This window comes from Chiloscyllium plagiosum, unplaced genomic scaffold, assembly GCF_037043375.1.
Source record: "Chiloscyllium plagiosum isolate Xiang-an unplaced genomic scaffold, Cpla_swu_hap1 HiC_scaffold_3, whole genome shotgun sequence".
Lineage (NCBI taxonomy): Eukaryota > Metazoa > Chordata > Chondrichthyes > Orectolobiformes > Hemiscylliidae > Chiloscyllium > Chiloscyllium plagiosum.
This window is the reverse complement of record NW_028270141.1, coordinates 123,708,743-123,726,112: the sequence shown is the minus strand read 5'-3', so window position 1 is coordinate 123,726,112 and position 17,370 is coordinate 123,708,743. Positions and strand designations below refer to the sequence as shown.

At 51.9% G+C, this 17,370-nt stretch overlaps 10 non-coding genes and 1 pseudogene across 10 annotated transcripts; all 11 read left to right on the top strand.

The window, feature by feature from the left end:
* The first annotated feature begins 56 nt into the window (after positions 1 to 56).
* LOC148151053 (5S ribosomal RNA) lies at positions 57 to 175 on the top strand. Its single transcript, XR_015756425.1, has one exon. It is a non-coding gene; the product is annotated as a 5S ribosomal RNA (ribosomal RNA).
* Positions 176 to 1,721: 1,546 nt separating this feature from the next.
* LOC148151052 (5S ribosomal RNA) lies at positions 1,722 to 1,840 on the top strand. Its single transcript, XR_015755496.1, has one exon. It is a non-coding gene; the product is annotated as a 5S ribosomal RNA (ribosomal RNA).
* A 1,546-nt stretch (positions 1,841 to 3,386) lies between these two features.
* Positions 3,387 to 3,505, top strand: LOC148151051 (5S ribosomal RNA). Its single transcript, XR_015755907.1, has one exon. It is a non-coding gene; the product is annotated as a 5S ribosomal RNA (ribosomal RNA).
* A 1,545-nt stretch (positions 3,506 to 5,050) lies between these two features.
* Positions 5,051 to 5,169, top strand: LOC148151050 (5S ribosomal RNA). Its single transcript, XR_015755364.1, has one exon. It is a non-coding gene; the product is annotated as a 5S ribosomal RNA (ribosomal RNA).
* A 1,534-nt stretch (positions 5,170 to 6,703) lies between these two features.
* LOC148151049 (5S ribosomal RNA) lies at positions 6,704 to 6,822 on the top strand. Its single transcript, XR_015756424.1, has one exon. It is a non-coding gene; the product is annotated as a 5S ribosomal RNA (ribosomal RNA).
* Positions 6,823 to 8,368: 1,546 nt separating this feature from the next.
* On the top strand, positions 8,369 to 8,487 carry LOC148151048 (5S ribosomal RNA). Its single transcript, XR_015756423.1, has one exon. It is a non-coding gene; the product is annotated as a 5S ribosomal RNA (ribosomal RNA).
* A 1,546-nt stretch (positions 8,488 to 10,033) lies between these two features.
* LOC148151047 (5S ribosomal RNA) lies at positions 10,034 to 10,152 on the top strand. Its single transcript, XR_015755528.1, has one exon. It is a non-coding gene; the product is annotated as a 5S ribosomal RNA (ribosomal RNA).
* A 1,534-nt stretch (positions 10,153 to 11,686) lies between these two features.
* Positions 11,687 to 11,805, top strand: LOC148151046 (5S ribosomal RNA). Its single transcript, XR_015755735.1, has one exon. It is a non-coding gene; the product is annotated as a 5S ribosomal RNA (ribosomal RNA).
* A 1,534-nt stretch (positions 11,806 to 13,339) lies between these two features.
* LOC148151045 (5S ribosomal RNA) lies at positions 13,340 to 13,458 on the top strand. Its single transcript, XR_015756703.1, has one exon. It is a non-coding gene; the product is annotated as a 5S ribosomal RNA (ribosomal RNA).
* A 1,546-nt stretch (positions 13,459 to 15,004) lies between these two features.
* Positions 15,005 to 15,123, top strand: LOC148151044 (5S ribosomal RNA; annotated as a pseudogene).
* A 1,546-nt stretch (positions 15,124 to 16,669) lies between these two features.
* Positions 16,670 to 16,788, top strand: LOC148151043 (5S ribosomal RNA). Its single transcript, XR_015756422.1, has one exon. It is a non-coding gene; the product is annotated as a 5S ribosomal RNA (ribosomal RNA).
* Positions 16,789 to 17,370: the final 582 nt, after the last annotated feature.

Here is a 17,370-nt window from a genome sequence, read left to right as displayed (position 1 = left end):
AAGAAAATGTGGCTGGCCAGCACGCCTTGAAGTAGGGAGAAAAGGCAGGGGCCAGCGCCTACGGCCATACTAGTCTGAAAACGCCCGATCTCGTCTGATCTCGGAAGCTAAGCAGACTCAGGCCTGGTTAGTACTTGGATGGGAGACCGCCTGGGAATACCAGGTGCAGTAGGCTTTTTCCGCCAGCAGTGGCTGCTCAAGTCACCCCTCTGCACTTGTCTTGTGCCAGGCAATGGAGCGGCAGGTTATTTTTGCTGCTGCTGCTGTGCCTGGCATCAGTCTCCTGCAGGCACGAGACACGGAGGGGAGGAGAGCGGAGCGCTGCCAAAATCAGCAAGAAAGGCGGAAAGAAAGGGATTGGGGCTGCACGCTGTCTGCGGGTGGCAGTCAGGAAAGGCGGACAATAGACAATAGGTGCAGGAGTTGGCCATTCTGCCCTTCCAGCCTGCACCACCATTCAATATGATCATGGCTGATCATCCTTAATCAGTATCCTGTTCCTGCCTTATCTCCATAACCCTTGATTCCACTATCCTTGAGAGCTCTATCCAACTCTTTCTTAAATGAATCCAGAGACTGGGCCTCCACTGCCCTCTGGGGCAGAGCATTCCACACAGCCACCACTCTCTGGGTGAAGAAGTTTCTCCTCATCTCTGTCCTAAATGGTCTACCCCGTATTTTTAAGCTGTGTCCTCTGTTTCGGCACTCACCCCGCAGCGGAAACATGTTGCCTGCCGCCAGAGTGTCCAATCCTTTGATCATCTTATATGTCTCAACCAGATCCCCTCTCAGTCTTCTAAACTCAAGGGTACACAAGCCCAGTCGCTCCAGTCTTTCAGTGTAAGGTAATCCCGCCATTCCAGGAATTGACCTCGTGAACCTACGCTGCATTCCCTCAATAGCCAGAATGTCTCTCCTCAAATTTGGAGACCAGAACTGCACACAGTACTCCAGGTGTGGTCTCACCAGGGCCCTGTACAGCTGCAGAAGAACCTCTTTGCTTCTATATTCAATCCCTCTTGTTATGAAGGCCAGCATGCTATTAGCCTTCTTCACTACCTGCTGTACCTGCATGCTTACCTTCATTGAGTGGTGTACAAGAACCCCCAGATCTCTCTGTACTGCCCCTTTACCTAAATTGATTCCACTTAGGTGGTAATCTGCCTTCCTGTTCTTGCCACCAAAGTGGATAAGGATCCATTTATCCACGTGAAAGTGCATCTGCCATGCATCTGAGCACTCACCTAACTTGTCCAGGTCACCCTGTAATCTCCTAACATCCTCATCACATTTCACCCTGCCACCCAGCTGATGAAATTTGCGAATGTTATTGCTAATACCATCTTGTATATCCTGAAGATAGATTGTAAAAAGCTGCGGTCCCAGTACTGATCCGTGCGGTACCCCACTGGTCAGTGCCCGGCATTCCGAAATTGAGGGGTGGAGGAGTGTGGAAGGATGAGAGAATGCAGGCTGCGGCCCTATGAAGCAGGGGGAGGGCTTGCAGTTGGCCTGTGTGGGGATGTGGGAGACTACAGGAGCCTGGTGGGCAAGGGCTGGCTGAAAGGCAGCTGGAGGGACGGAGGGAGGGAAGCACGCACGGAGGAGGAAGAGCAAAGAGAAAAGAGAAAAAAAAGCCAAAGGGGATAAAGAGAAAGAGCAAGAAAGAAAATGTGGCTGGCCAGCACGCCTTGAAGTAGGGAGAAAAGGCATGGGCCAGCGCCTACGGCCATACTAGTCTGAAAACGCCCGATCTCGTCTGATCTCGGAAGCTAAGCAGACTCAGGCCTGGTTAGTACTTGGATGGGAGACCGCCTGGGAATACCAGGTGCAGTCGGCTTTTTCCGCCAGCAGTGGCTGCTCAAGTCACCCCTCTGCACTTGTCTTGTGCCAGGCAATGGAGCGGCAGGTTATTTTTGCTGCTGCTGCTGTGCCTGGCATCAGTCTCCTGCAGGCACGAGACACGGAGGGGAGGAGAGCGGAGCGCTGCCAAAATCAGCAAGAAAGGCGGAAAGAAAGGGATTGGGGCTGCACGCTGTCTGCGGGTGGCAGTCAGGAAAGGCGGACAATAGACAATAGGTGCAGGAGTTGGCCATTCTGCCCTTCCAGCCTGCACCACCATTCAATATGATCATGGCTGATCATCCTTAATCAGTATCCTGTTCCTGCCTTATCTCCATAACCCTTGATTCCACTATCCTTGAGAGCTCTATCCAACTCTTTCTTAAATGAATCCAGAGACTGGGCCTCCACTGCCCTCTGGGGCAGAGCATTCCACACAGCCACCACTCTCTGGGTGAAGAAGTTTCTCCTCATCTCTGTCCTAAATGGTCTACCCCGTATTTTTAAGCTGTGTCCTCTGTTTCGGCACTCACCCCGCAGCGGAAACATGTTGCCTGCCGCCAGAGTGTCCAATCCTTTGATCATCTTATATGTCTCAACCAGATCCCCTCTCAGTCTTCTAAACTCAAGGGTACACAAGCCCAGTCGCTCCAGTCTTTCAGTGTAAGGTAATCCCGCCATTCCAGGAATTGACCTCGTGAACCTACGCTGCATTCCCTCAATAGCCAGAATGTCTCTCCTCAAATTTGGAGACCAGAACTGCACACAGTACTCCAGGTGTGGTCTCACCAGGGCCCTGTACAGCTGCAGAAGGACCTCTTTGCTTCTATACTCAATCCCTCTTGTTATGAAGGCCAGCATGCTATTAGCCTTCTTCACTACCTGCTGTACCTGCATGCTTACCTTCATTGAGTGGTGTACAAGAACCCCCAGATCTCTCTGTACTGCCCCTTTACCTAAATTGATTCCACTTAGGTGGTAATCTGCCTTCCTGTTCTTGCCACCAAAGTGGATAAGGATCCATTTATCCACGTGAAAGTGCATCTGCCATGCATCTGAGCACTCACCTAACTTGTCCAGGTCACCCTGTAATCTCCTAACATCCTCATCACATTTCACCCTGCCACCCAGCTGATGAAATTTGCGAATGTTATTGCTAATACCATCTTGTATATCCTGAAGATAGATTGTAAAAAGCTGCGGTCCCAGTACTGATCCGTGCGGTACCCCACTGGTCAGTGCCTGGCATTCCGAAATGGAGGGGTGGAGGAGTGTGGAAGGATGAGAGAATGCAGGCTGCGGCCCTATGAAGCAGGGGGAGGGCTTGCAGTTGGCCTGTGTGGGGATGTGGGAGACTACAGGAGCCTGGTGGGCAAGGGCTGGCTGAAAGGCAGCTGGAGGGACGGAGGGAGGGAAGCACGCACGGAGGAGGAAGAGCAAAGAGAAAAGAGAAAAAAAAGCCAAAGGGGATAAAGAGAAAGAGCAACAAAGAAAATGTGGCTGGCCAGCACGCTTTGAAGTAGGGAGAAAAGGCAGGGGCCAGCGCCTACGGCCATACTAGTCTGAAAACGCCCGATCTCGTCTGATCTCGGAAGCTAAGCAGACTCAGGCCTGGTTAGTAGTTGGATGGGAGACCGCCTGGGAATACCAGGTGCAGTCGGCTTTTTCCGCCAGCAGTGGCTGCTCAAGTCACCCCTCTGCACTTGTCTTGTGCCAGGCAATGGAGCGGCAGGTTATTTTTGCTGCTGCTGCTGTGCCTGGCATCAGTCTCCTGCAGGCACGAGACACGGAGGGGAGGAGAGCGGAGCGCTGCCAAAATCAGCAAGAAAGGCGGAAAGAAAGGGATTGGGGCTGCACGCTGTCTGCGGGTGGCAGTCAGGAAAGGCGGACAATAGACAATAGGTGCAGGAGTTGGCCATTCTGCCCTTCCAGCCTGCACCACCATTCAATATGATCATGGCTGATCATCCTTAATCAGTATCCTGTTCCTGCCTTATCTCCATAACCCTTGATTCCACTATCCTTGAGAGCTCTATCCAACTCTTTCTTAAATGAATCCAGAGACTGGGCCTCCACTGCCCTCTGGGGCAGAGCATTCCACACAGCCACCACTCTCTGGGTGAAGAAGTTTCTCCTCATCTCTGTCCTAAATGGTCTACCCCGTATTTTTAAGCTGTGTCCTCTGTTTCGGCACTCACCCCGCAGCGGAAACATGTTGCCTGCCGCCAGAGTGTCCAATCCTTTGATCATCTTATATGTCTCAACCAGATCCCCTCTCAGTCTTCTAAACTCAAGGGTACACAAGCCCAGTCGCTCCAGTCTTTCAGTGTAAGGTAATCCCGCCATTCCAGGAATTGACCTCGTGAACCTACGCTGCATTCCCTCAATAGCCAGAATGTCTCTCCTCAAATTTGGAGACCAGAACTGCACACAGTACTCCAGGTGTGGTCTCACCAGGGCCCTGTACAGCTGCAGAAGAACCTCTTTGCTTCTATATTCAATCCCTCTTGTTATGAAGGCCAGCATGCTATTAGCCTTCTTCACTACCTGCTGTACCTGCATGCTTACCTTCATTGAGTGGTGTACAAGAACCCCCAGATCTCTCTGTACTGCCCCTTTACCTAAATTGATTCCACTTAGGTGGTAATCTGCCTTCCTGTTCTTGCCACCAAAGTGGATAAGGATCCATTTATCCACGTGAAAGTGCATCTGCCATGCATCTGAGCACTCACCTAACTTGTCCAGGTCACCCTGTAATCTCCTAACATCCTCATCACATTTCACCCTGCCACCCAGCTGATGAAATTTGCGAATGTTATTCTTATACCATCTTGTATATCCTGAAGATAGATTGTAAAAAGCTGCGGTCCCAGTACTGATCCGTGTGGTACCCCACTGGTCAGTGCCCGGCATTCCGAAATGGAGGGGTGGAGGAGTGTGGAAGGATGAGAGAATGCAGGCTGCGGCCCTATGAAGCAGGGGGAGGGCTTGCAGTTGGCCTGTGTGGGGATGTGGGAGACTACAGGAGCCTGGTGGGCAAGGGCTGGCTGAAAGGCAGCTGGAGGGACGGAGGGAGGGAAGCACGCACGGAGGAGGAAGAGCAAAGATAAAAGAGAAAAAAAAGCCAAAGGGGATAAAGAGAAAGAGCAAGAAAGAAAATGTGGCTGGCCAGCACGCTTTGAAGTAGGGAGAAAAGGCAGGGGCCAGCACCTACGGCCATACTAGTCTGAAAACGCCCGATCTCGTCTGATCTCGGAAGCTAAGCAGACTCAGGCCTGGTTAGTACTTGGATGGGAGACCGCCTGGGAATACCAGGTGCAGTAGGCTTTTTCCGCCAGCAGTGGCTGCTCAAGTCACCCCTCTGCACTTGTCTTGTGCCAGGCAATGGAGCGGCAGGTTATTTTTGCTGCTGCTGCTGTGCCTGGCATCAGTCTCCTGCAGGCACGAGACACGGAGGGGAGGAGAGCGGAGCGCTGCCAAAATCAGCAAGAAAGGGATTGGGGCTGCACGCTGTCTGCGGGTGGCAGTCAGGAAAGGCGGACAATAGACAATAGGTGCAGGAGTTGGCCATTCTGCCCTTCCAGCCTGCACCACCATTCAATATGATCATGGCTGATCATCCTTAATCAGTATCCTGTTCCTGCCTTATCTCCATAACCCTTGATTCCACTATCCTTGAGAGCTCTATCCAACTCTTTCTTAAATGAATCCAGAGACTGGGCCTCCACTGCCCTCTGGGGCAGAGCATTCCACACAGCCACCACTCTCTGGGTGAAGAAGTTTCTCCTCATCTCTGTCCTAAATGGTCTACCCCGTATTTTTAAGCTGTGTCCTCTGTTTCGGCACTCACCCCGCAGCGGAAACATGTTGCCTGCCGCCAGAGTGTCCAATCCTTTGATCATCTTATATGTCTCAACCAGATCCCCTCTCAGTCTTCTAAACTCAAGGGTACACAAGCCCAGTCGCTCCAGTCTTTCAGTGTAAGGTAATCCCGCCATTCCAGGAATTGACCTCGTGAACCTACGCTGCATTCCCTCAATAGCCAGAATGTCTCTCCTCAAATTTGGAGACCAGAACTGCACACAGTACTCCAGGTGTGGTCTCACCAGGGCCCTGTACAGCTGCAGAAGGACCTCTTTGCTTCTATACTCAATCCCTCTTGTTATGAAGGCCAGCATGCTATTAGCCTTCTTCACTACCTGCTGTACCTGCATGCTTACCTTCATTGAGTGGTGTACAAGAACCCCCAGATCTCTCTGTACTGCCCCTTTACCTAAATTGATTCCACTTAGGTGGTAATCTGCCTTCCTGTTCTTGCCACCAAAGTGGATAAGGATCCATTTATCCACGTGAAAGTGCATCTGCCATGCATCTGAGCACTCACCTAACTTGTCCAGGTCACCCTGTAATCTCCTAACATCCTCATCACATTTCACCCTGCCACCCAGCTGATGAAATTTGCGAATGTTATTGCTAATACCATCTTGTATATCCTGAAGATAGATTGTAAAAAGCTGCGGTCCCAGTACTGATCCGTGCGGTACCCCACTGGTCAGTGCCTGGCATTCCGAAATGGAGGGGTGGAGGAGTGTGGAAGGATGAGAGAATGCAGGCTGCGGCCCTATGAAGCAGGGGGAGGGCTTGCAGTTGGCCTGTGTGGGGATGTGGGAGACTACAGGAGCCTGGTGGGCAAGGGCTGGCTGAAAGGCAGCTGGAGGGACGGAGGGAGGGAAGCACGCACGGAGGAGGAAGAGCAAAGAGAAAAGAGAAAAAAAAGCCAAAGGGGATAAAGAGAAAGAGCAAGAAAGAAAATGTGGCTGGCCAGCACGCCTTGAAGTAGGGAGAAAAGGCAGGGGCCAGCGCCTACGGCCATACTAGTCTGAAAACGCCCGATCTCGTCTGATCTCGGAAGCTAAGCAGACTCAGGCCTGGTTAGTACTTGGATGGGAGACCGCCTGGGAATACCAGGTGCAGTAGGCTTTTTCCGCCAGCAGTGGCTGCTCAAGTCACCCCTCTGCACTTGTCTTGTGCCAGGCAATGGAGCGGCAGGTTATTTTTGCTGCTGCTGCTGTGCCTGGCATCAGTCTCCTGCAGGCACGAGACACGGAGGGGAGGAGAGCGGAGCGCTGCCAAAATCAGCAAGAAAGGCGGAAAGAAAGGGATTGGGGCTGCACGCTGTCTGCGGGTGGCAGTCAGGAAAGGCGGACAATAGACAATAGGTGCAGGAGTTGGCCATTCTGCCCTTCCAGCCTGCACCACCATTCAATATGATCATGGCTGATCATCCTTAATCAGTATCCTGTTCCTGCCTTATCTCCATAACCCTTGATTCCACTATCCTTGAGAGCTCTATCCAACTCTTTCTTAAATGAATCCAGAGACTGGGCCTCCACTGCCCTCTGGGGCAGAGCATTCCACACAGCCACCACTCTCTGGGTGAAGAAGTTTCTCCTCATCTCTGTCCTAAATGGTCTACCCCGTATTTTTAAGCTGTGTCCTCTGTTTCGGCACTCACCCCGCAGCGGAAACATGTTGCCTGCCGCCAGAGTGTCCAATCCTTTGATCATCTTATATGTCTCAACCAGATCCCCTCTCAGTCTTCTAAACTCAAGGGTACACAAGCCCAGTCGCTCCAGTCTTTCAGTGTAAGGTAATCCCGCCATTCCAGGAATTGACCTCGTGAACCTACGCTGCATTCCCTCAATAGCCAGAATGTCTCTCCTCAAATTTGGAGACCAGAACTGCACACAGTACTCCAGGTGTGGTCTCACCAGGGCCCTGTACAGCTGCAGAAGGACCTCTTTGCTTCTATACTCAATCCCTCTTGTTATGAAGGCCAGCATGCTATTAGCCTTCTTCACTACCTGCTGTACCTGCATGCTTACCTTCATTGAGTGGTGTACAAGAACCCCCAGATCTCTCTGTACTGCCCCTTTACCTAAATTGATTCCACTTAGGTGGTAATCTGCCTTCCTGTTCTTGCCACCAAAGTGGATAAGGATCCATTTATCCACGTGAAAGTGCATCTGCCATGCATCTGAGCACTCACCTAACTTGTCCAGGTCACCCTGTAATCTCCTAACATCCTCATCACATTTCACCCTGCCACCCAGCTGATGAAATTTGCGAATGTTATTGCTAATACCATCTTGTATATCCTGAAGATAGATTGTAAAAAGCTGCGGTCCCAGTACTGATCCGTGCGGTACCCCACTGGTCAGTGCCCGGCATTCCGAAATGGAGGGGTGGAGGAGTGTGGAAGGATGAGAGAATGCAGGCTGCGGCCCTATGAAGCAGGGGGAGGGCTTGCAGTTGGCCTGTGTGGGGATGTGGGAGACTACAGGAGCCTGGTGGTCAAGGGCTGGCTGAAAGGCAGCTGGAGGGACGGAGGGAGGGAAGCACGCACGGAGGAGGAAGAGCAAAGAGAAAAGAGAAAAAAAAGCCAAAGGGGATAAAGAGAAAGAGCAAGAAAGAAAATGTGGCTGGCCAGCACGCCTTGAAGTAGGGAGAAAAGGCAGGGGCCAGCGCCTACGGCCATACTAGTCTGAAAACGCCCGATCTCGTCTGATCTCGGAAGCTAAGCAGACTCAGGCCTGGTTAGTACTTGGATGGGAGACCGCCTGGGAATACCAGGTGCAGTAGGCTTTTTCCGCCAGCAGTGGCTGCTCAAGTCACCCCTCTGCACTTGTCTTGTGCCAGGCAATGGAGCGGCAGGTTATTTTTGCTGCTGCTGCTGTGCCTGGCATCAGTCTCCTGCAGGCACGAGACACGGAGGGGAGGAGAGCGGAGCGCTGCCAAAATCAGCAAGAAAGGCGGAAAGAAAGGGATTGGGGCTGCACGCTGTCTGCGGGTGGCAGTCAGGAAAGGCGGACAATAGACAATAGGTGCAGGAGTTGGCCATTCTGCCCTTCCAGCCTGCACCACCATTCAATATGATCATGGCTGATCATCCTTAATCAGTATCCTGTTCCTGCCTTATCTCCATAACCCTTGATTCCACTATCCTTGAGAGCTCTATCCAACTCTTTCTTAAATGAATCCAGAGACTGGGCCTCCACTGCCCTCTGGGGCAGAGCATTCCACACAGCCACCACTCTCTGGGTGAAGAAGTTTCTCCTCATCTCTGTCCTAAATGGTCTACCCCGTATTTTTAAGCTGTGTCCTCTGTTTCGGCACTCACCCCGCAGCGGAAACATGTTGCCTGCCGCCAGAGTGTCCAATCCTTTGATCATCTTATATGTCTCAACCAGATCCCCTCTCAGTCTTCTAAACTCAAGGGTACACAAGCCCAGTCGCTCCAGTCTTTCAGTGTAAGGTAATCCCGCCATTCCAGGAATTGCCCTCGTGAACCTTCGCTGCATTCCCTCAATAGCCAGAATGTCTCTCCTCAAATTTGGAGACCAGAACTGCACACAGTACTCCAGGTGTGGTCTCACCAGGGCCCTGTACAGCTGCAGAAGAACCTCTTTGCTTCTATATTCAATCCCTCTTGTTATGAAGGCCAGCATGCTATTAGCCTTCTTCACTACCTGCTGTACCTGCATGCTTACCTTCATTGAGTGGTGTACAAGAACCCCCAGATCTCTCTGTACTGCCCCTTTACCTAAATTGATTCCACTTAGGTGGTAATCTGCCTTCCTGTTCTTGCCACCAAAGTGGATAAGGATCCATTTATCCACGTGAAAGTGCATCTGCCATGCATCTGAGCACTCACCTAACTTGTCCAGGTCACCCTGTAATCTCCTAACATCCTCATCACATTTCACCCTGCCACCCAGCTGATGAAATTTGCGAATGTTATTGCTAATACCATCTTGTATATCCTGAAGATAGATTGTAAAAAGCTGCGGTCCCAGTACTGATCCGTGCGGTACCCCACTGGTCAGTGCCCGGCATTCCGAAATGGAGGGGTGGAGGAGTGTGGAAGGATGAGAGAATGCAGGCTGCGGCCCTATGAAGCAGGGGGAGGGCTTGCAGTTGGCCTGTGTGGGGATGTGGGAGACTACAGGAGCCTGGTGGGCAAGGGCTGGCTGAAAGGCAGCTGGAGGGACGGAGGGAGGGAAGCACGCACGGAGGAGGAAGAGCAAAGATAAAAGAGAAAAAAAAGCCAAAGGGGAGAAAGAGAAAGAGCAAGAAAGAAAATGTGGCTGGCCAGCACGCTTTGAAGTAGGGAGAAAAGGCAGGGGCCAGCGCCTACGGCCGTACTAGTCTGAAAACGCCCGATCTCGTCTGATCTCGGAAGCTAAGCAGACTCAGGCCTGGTTAGTACTTGGATGGGAGACCGCCTGGGAATACCAGGTGCAGTAGGCTTTTTCCGCCAGCAGTGGCTGCTCAAGTCACCCCTCTGCACTTGTCTTGTGCCAGGCAATGGAGCGGCAGGTTATTTTTGCTGCTGCTGCTGTGCCTGGCATCAGTCTCCTGCAGGCACGAGACACGGAGGGGAGGAGAGCGGAGCGCTGCCAAAATCAGCAAGAAAGGGATTGGGGCTGCACGCTGTCTGCGGGTGGCAGTCAGGAAAGGCGGACAATAGACAATAGGTGCAGGAGTTGGCCATTCTGCCCTTCCAGCCTGCACCACCATTCAATATGATCATGGCTGATCATCCTTAATCAGTATCCTGTTCCTGCCTTATCTCCATAACCCTTGATTCCACTATCCTTGAGAGCTCTATCCAACTCTTTCTGAAATGAATCCAGAGACTGGGCCTCCACTGCCCTCTGGGGCAGAGCATTCCACACAGCCACCACTCTCTGGGTGAAGAAGTTTCTCCTCATCTCTGTCCTAAATGGTCTACCCCGTATTTTTAAGCTGTGTCCTCTGTTTCGGCACTCACCCCGCAGCGGAAACATGTTGCCTGCCGCCAGAGTGTCCAATCCTTTGATCATCTTATATGTCTCAACCAGATCCCCTCTCAGTCTTCTAAACTCAAGGGTACACAAGCCCAGTCGCTCCAGTCTTTCAGTGTAAGGTAATCCCGCCATTCCAGGAATTGACCTCGTGAACCTACGCTGCATTCCCTCAATAGCCAGAATGTCTCTCCTCAAATTTGGAGACCAGAACTGCACACAGTACTCCAGGTGTGGTCTCACCAGGGCCCTGTACAGCTGCAGAAGGACCTCTTTGCTTCTATACTCAATCCCTCTTGTTATGAAGGCCAGCATGCTATTAGCCTTCTTCACTACCTGCTGTACCTGCATGCTTACCTTCATTGAGTGGTGTACAAGAACCCCCAGATCTCTCTGTACTGCCCCTTTACCTAAATTGATTCCACTTAGGTGGTAATCTGCCTTCCTGTTCTTGCCACCAAAGTGGATAAGGATCCATTTATCCACGTGAAAGTGCATCTGCCATGCATCTGAGCACTCACCTAACTTGTCCAGGTCACCCTGTAATCTCCTAACATCCTCATCACATTTCACCCTGCCACCCAGCTGATGAAATTTGCGAATGTTATTGCTAATACCATCTTGTATATCCTGAAGATAGATTGTAAAAAGCTGCGGTCCCAGTACTGATCCGTGCGGTACCCCACTGGTCAGTGCCCGGCATTCCGAAATGGAGGGGTGGAGGAGTGTGGAAGGATGAGAGAATGCAGGCTGCGGCCCTATGAAGCAGGGGGAGGGCTTGCAGTTGGCCTGTGTGGGGATGTGGGAGACTACAGGAGCCTGGTGGGCAAGGGCTGGCTGAAAGGCAGCTGGAGGGACGGAGGGAGGGAAGCACGCACGGAGGAGGAAGAGCAAAGAGAAAAGAGAAAAAAAAGCCAAAGGGGATAAAGAGAAAGAGCAAGAAAGAAAATGTGGCTGGCCAGCACGCCTTGAAGTAGGGAGAAAAGGCAGGGGCCAGCGCCTGCGGCCATACTAGTCTGAAAACGCCTGATCTCGTCTGATCTCGGAAGCTAAGCAGACTCAGGCCTGGTTAGTACTTGGATGGGAGACCGCCTGGGAATACCAGGTGCAGTAGGCTTTTTCCGCCAGCAGTGGCTGCTCAAGTCACCCCTCTGCACTTGTCTTGTGCCAGGCAATGGAGCGGCAGGTTATTTTTGCTGCTGCTGCTGTGCCTGGCATCAGTCTCCTGCAGGCACGAGACACGGAGGGGAGGAGAGCGGAGCGCTGCCAAAATCAGCAAGAAAGGGATTGGGGCTGCACGCTGTCTGCGGGTGGCAGTCAGGAAAGGCGGACAATAGACAATAGGTGCAGGAGTTGGCCATTCTGCCCTTCCAGCCTGCACCACCATTCAATATGATCATGGCTGATCATCCTTAATCAGTATCCTGTTCCTGCCTTATCTCCATAACCCTTGATTCCACTATCCTTGAGAGCTCTATCCAACTCTTTCTTAAATGAATCCAGAGACTGGGCCTCCACTGCCCTCTGGGGCAGAGCATTCCACACAGCCACCACTCTCTGGGTGAAGAAGTTTCTCCTCATCTCTGTCCTAAATGGTCTACCCCGTATTTTTAAGCTGTGTCCTCTGTTTCGGCACTCACCCCGCAGCGGAAACATGTTGCCTGCCGCCAGAGTGACCAATCCTTTGATCATCTTATATGTCTCAACCAGATCCCCTCTCAGTCTTCTAAACTCAAGGGTACACAAGCCCAGTCGCTCCAGTCTTTCAGTGTAAGGTAATCCCGCCATTCCAGGAATTGACCTCGTGAACCTACGCTGCATTCCCTCAATAGCCAGAATGTCTCTCCTCAAATTTGGAGACCAGAACTGCACACAGTACTCCAGGTATGGTCTCACCAGGGCCCTGTACAGCTGCAGAAGGACCTCTTTGCTCCTATACTCAATCCCTCTTGTTATGAAGGCCAGCATGCTATTAGCCTTCTTCACTACCTGCTGTACCTGCATGCTTACCTTCATTGAGTGGTGTACAAGAACCCCCAGATCTCTCTGTACTGCCCCTTTACCTAAATTGATTCCACTTAGGTGGTAATCTGCCTTCCTGTTCTTGCCACCAAAGTGGATAAGGATCCATTTATCCACGTGAAAGTGCATCTGCCATGCATCTGAGCACTCACCTAACTTGTCCAGGTCACCCTGTAATCTCCTAACATCCTCATCACATTTCACCCTGCCACCCAGCTGATGAAATTTGCGAATGTTATTGCTAATACCATCTTGTATATCCTGAAGATAGATTGTAAAAAGCTGCGGTCCCAGTACTGATCCGTGCGGTACCCCACTGGTCAGTGCCTGGCATTCCGAAATGGAGGGGTGGAGGAGTGTGGAAGGATGAGAGAATGCAGGCTGCGGCCCTATGAAGCAGGGGGAGGGCTTGCAGTTGGCCTGTGTGGGGATGTGGGAGACTACAGGAGCCTGGTGGTCAAGGGCTGGCTGAAAGGCAGCTGGAGGGACGGAGGGAGGGAAGCACGCACGGAGGAGGAAGAGCAAAGAGAAAAGAGAAAAAAAAGCCAAAGGGGATAAAGAGAAAGAGCAAGAAAGAAAATGTGGCTGGCCAGCACGCCTTGAAGTAGGGAGAAAAGGCAGGGGCCAGCGCCTACGGCCATACTAGTCTGAAAACGCCCGATCTCATCTGATCTCGGAAGCTAAGCAGACTCAGGCCTGGTTAGTACTTGGATGGGAGACTGCCTGGGAATACCAGGTGCAGTAGGCTTTTTCCGCCAGCAGTGGCTGCTCAAGTCACCCCTCTGCACTTGTCTTGTGCCAGGCAATGGAGCGGCAGGTTATTTTTGCTGCTGCTGCTGTGCCTGGCATCAGTCTCCTGCAGGCACGAGACACGGAGGGGAGGAGAGCGGAGCGCTGCCAAAATCAGCAAGAAAGGCGGAAAGAAAGGGATTGGGGCTGCACGCTGTCTGCGGGTGGCAGTCAGGAAAGGCGGACAATAGACAATAGGTGCAGGAGTTGGCCATTCTGCCCTTCCAGCCTGCACCACCATTCAATATGATCATGGCTGATCATCCTTAATCAGTATCCTGTTCCTGCCTTATCTCCATAACCCTTGATTCCACTATCCTTGAGAGCTCTATCCAACTCTTTCTTAAATGAATCCAGAGACTGGGCCTCCACTGCCCTCTGGGGCAGAGCATTCCACACAGCCACCACTCTCTGGGTGAAGAAGTTTCTCCTCATCTCTGTCCTAAATGGTCTACCCCGTATTTTTAAGCTGTGTCCTCTGTTTCGGCACTCACCCCGCAGCGGAAACATGTTGCCTGCCGCCAGAGTGTCCAATCCTTTGATCATCTTATATGTCTCAACCAGATCCCCTCTCAGTCTTCTAAACTCAAGGGTACACAAGCCCAGTCGCTCCAGTCTTTCAGTGTAAGGTAATCCCGCCATTCCAGGAATTGACCTCGTGAACCTACGCTGCATTCCCTCAATAGCCAGAATGTCTCTCCTCAAATTTGGAGACCAGAACTGCACACAGTACTCCAGGTGTGGTCTCACCAGGGCCCTGTACAGCTGCAGAAGGACCTCTTTGCTTCTATACTCAATCCCTCTTGTTATGAAGGCCAGCATGCTATTGGCCTTCTTCACTACCTGCTGTACCTGCATGCTTACCTTCATTGAGTGGTGTACAAGAACCCCCAGATCTCTCTGTACTGCCCCTTTACCTAAATTGATTCCACTTAGGTGGTAATCTGCCTTCCTGTTCTTGCCACCAAAGTGGATAAGGATCCATTTATCCACGTGAAAGTGCATCTGCCATGCATCTGAGCACTCACCTAACTTGTCCAGGTCACCCTGTAATCTCCTAACATCCTCATCACATTTCACCCTGCCACCCAGCTGATGAAATTTGCGAATGTTATTGCTAATACCATCTTGTATATCCTGAAGATAGATTGTAAAAAGCTGCGGTCCCAGTACTGATCCGTGCGGTACCCCACTGGTCAGTGCCCGGCATTCCGAAATGGAGGGGTGGAGGAGTGTGGAAGGATGAGAGAATGCAGGCTGCGGCCCTATGAAGCAGGGGGAGGGCTTGCAGTTGGCCTGTGTGGGGATGTGGGAGACTACAGGAGCCTGGTGGGCAAGGGCTGGCTGAAAGGCAGCTGGAGGGACGGAGGGAGGGAAGCACGCACGGAGGAGGAAGAGCAAAGAGAAAAGAGAAAAAAAAGCCAAAGGGGATAAAGAGAAAGAGCAAGAAAGAAAATGTGGCTGGCCAGCACGCCTTGAAGTAAGGAGAAAAGGCAGGGGCCAGCGCCTACGGCCATACTAGTCTGAAAACGCCCGATCTCGTCTGATCGCGGAGGTTAAGCAGACTCAGGCCTGGTTAGTGTTTGGATGGGAGACCGCCTGGGAATACCAGGTGCAGTAGGCTTTTTCCGCCAGCAGTGGCTGCTCAAGTCACCCCTCTGCACTTGTCTTGTGCCAGGCAATGGAGCGGCAGGTTATTTTTGCTGCTGCTGCTGTGCCTGGCATCAGTCTCCTGCAGGCACGAGACACGGAGGGGAGGAGAGCGGAGCGCTGCCAAAATCAGCAAGAAAGGCGGAAAGAAAGGGATTGGGGCTGCACGCTGTCTGCGGGTGGCAGTCAGGAAAGGCGGACAATAGACAATAGGTGCAGGAGTTGGCCATTCTGCCCTTCCAGCCTGCACCACCATTCAATATGATCATGGCTGATCATCCTTAATCAGTATCCTGTTCCTGCCTTATCTCCATAACCCTTGATTCCACTATCCTTGAGAGCTCTATCCAACTCTTTCTTAAATGAATCCAGAGACTGGGCCTCCACTGCCCTCTGGGGCAGAGCATTCCACACAGCCACCACTCTCTGGGTGAAGAAGTTTCTCCTCATCTCTGTCCTAAATGGTCTACCCCGTATTTTTAAGCTGTGTCCTCTGTTTCGGCACTCACCCCGCAGCGGAAACATGTTGCCTGCCGCCAGAGTGTCCAATCCTTTGATCATCTTATATGTCTCAACCAGATCCCCTCTCAGTCTTCTAAACTCAAGGGTACACAAGCCCAGTCGCTCCAGTCTTTCAGTGTAAGGTAATCCCGCCATTCCAGGAATTGACCTCGTGAACCTACGCTGCATTCCCTCAATAGCCAGAATGTCTCTCCTCAAATTTGGAGACCAGAACTGCACACAGTACTCCAGGTGTGGTCTCACCAGGGCCCTGTACAGCTGCAGAAGGACCTCTTTGCTTCTATACTCAATCCCTCTTGTTATGAAGGCCAGCATGCTATTAGCCTTCTTCACTACCTGCTGTACCTGCATGCTTACCTTCATTGAGTGGTGTACAAGAACCCCCAGATCTCTCTGTACTGCCCCTTTACCTAAATTGATTCCACTTAGGTGGTAATCTGCCTTCCTGTTCTTGCCACCAAAGTGGATAAGGATCCATTTATCCACGTGAAAGTGCATCTGCCATGCATCTGAGCACTCACCTAACTTGTCCAGGTCACCCTGTAATCTCCTAACATCCTCATCACATTTCACCCTGCCACCCAGCTGATGAAATTTGCGAATGTTATTGCTAATACCATCTTGTATATCCTGAAGATAGATTGTAAAAAGCTGCGGTCCCAGTACTGATCCGTGCGGTACCCCACTGGTCAGTGCCCGGCATTCCGAAATGGAGGGGTGGAGGAGTGTGGAAGGATGAGAGAATGCAGGCTGCGGCCCTATGAAGCAGGGGGAGGGCTTGCAGTTGGCCTGTGTGGGGATGTGGGAGACTACAGGAGCCTGGTGGGCAAGGGCTGGCTGAAAGGCAGCTGGAGGGACGGAGGGAGGGAAGCACGCATGGAGGAGGAAGAGCAAAGATAAAAGAGAAAAAAAAGCCAAAGGGGATAAAGAGAAAGAGCAAGAAAGAAAATGTGGCTGGCCAGCACGCTTTGAAGTAGGGAGAAAAGGAAGGGGCCAGCGCCTACGGCCATACTAGTCTGAAAACGCCCGATCTCGTCTGATCTCGGAAGCTAAGCAGACTCAGGCCTGGTTAGTACTTGGATGGGAGACCGCCTGGGAATACCAGGTGCAGTAGGCTTTTTCCGCCAGCAGTGGCTGCTCAAGTCACCCCTCTGCACTTGTCTTGTGCCAGGCAATGGAGCGGCAGGTTATTTTTGCTGCTGCTGCTGTGCTTGGCATCAGTCTCCTGCAGGCACGAGACACGGAGGGGAGGAGAGCGGAGCGCTGCCAAAATCAGCAAGAAAGGCGGAAAGAAAGGGATTGGGGCTGCACGCTGTCTGCGGGTGGCAGTCAGGAAAGGCGGACAATAGACAATAGGTGCAGGAGTTGGCCATTCTGCCCTTCCAGCCTGCACCACCATTCAATATGATCATGGCTGATCATCCTTAATCAGTATCCTGTTCCTGCCTTATCTCCATAACCCTTGATTCCACTATCCTTGAGAGCTCTATCCAACTCTTTCTTAAATGAGTCCAGATACTGGGCCTCCACTGCCCTCTGGGGCAGAGCATTCCACACAGCCACCACTCTCTGGGTGAAGAAGTTTCTCCTCATCTCTGTCCTAAATGGTCTACCCCGTATTTTTAAGCTGTGTCCTCTGTTTCGGCACTCACCCCGCAGCGGAAACATGTTGCCTGCCGCCAGAGTGTCCAATCCTTTG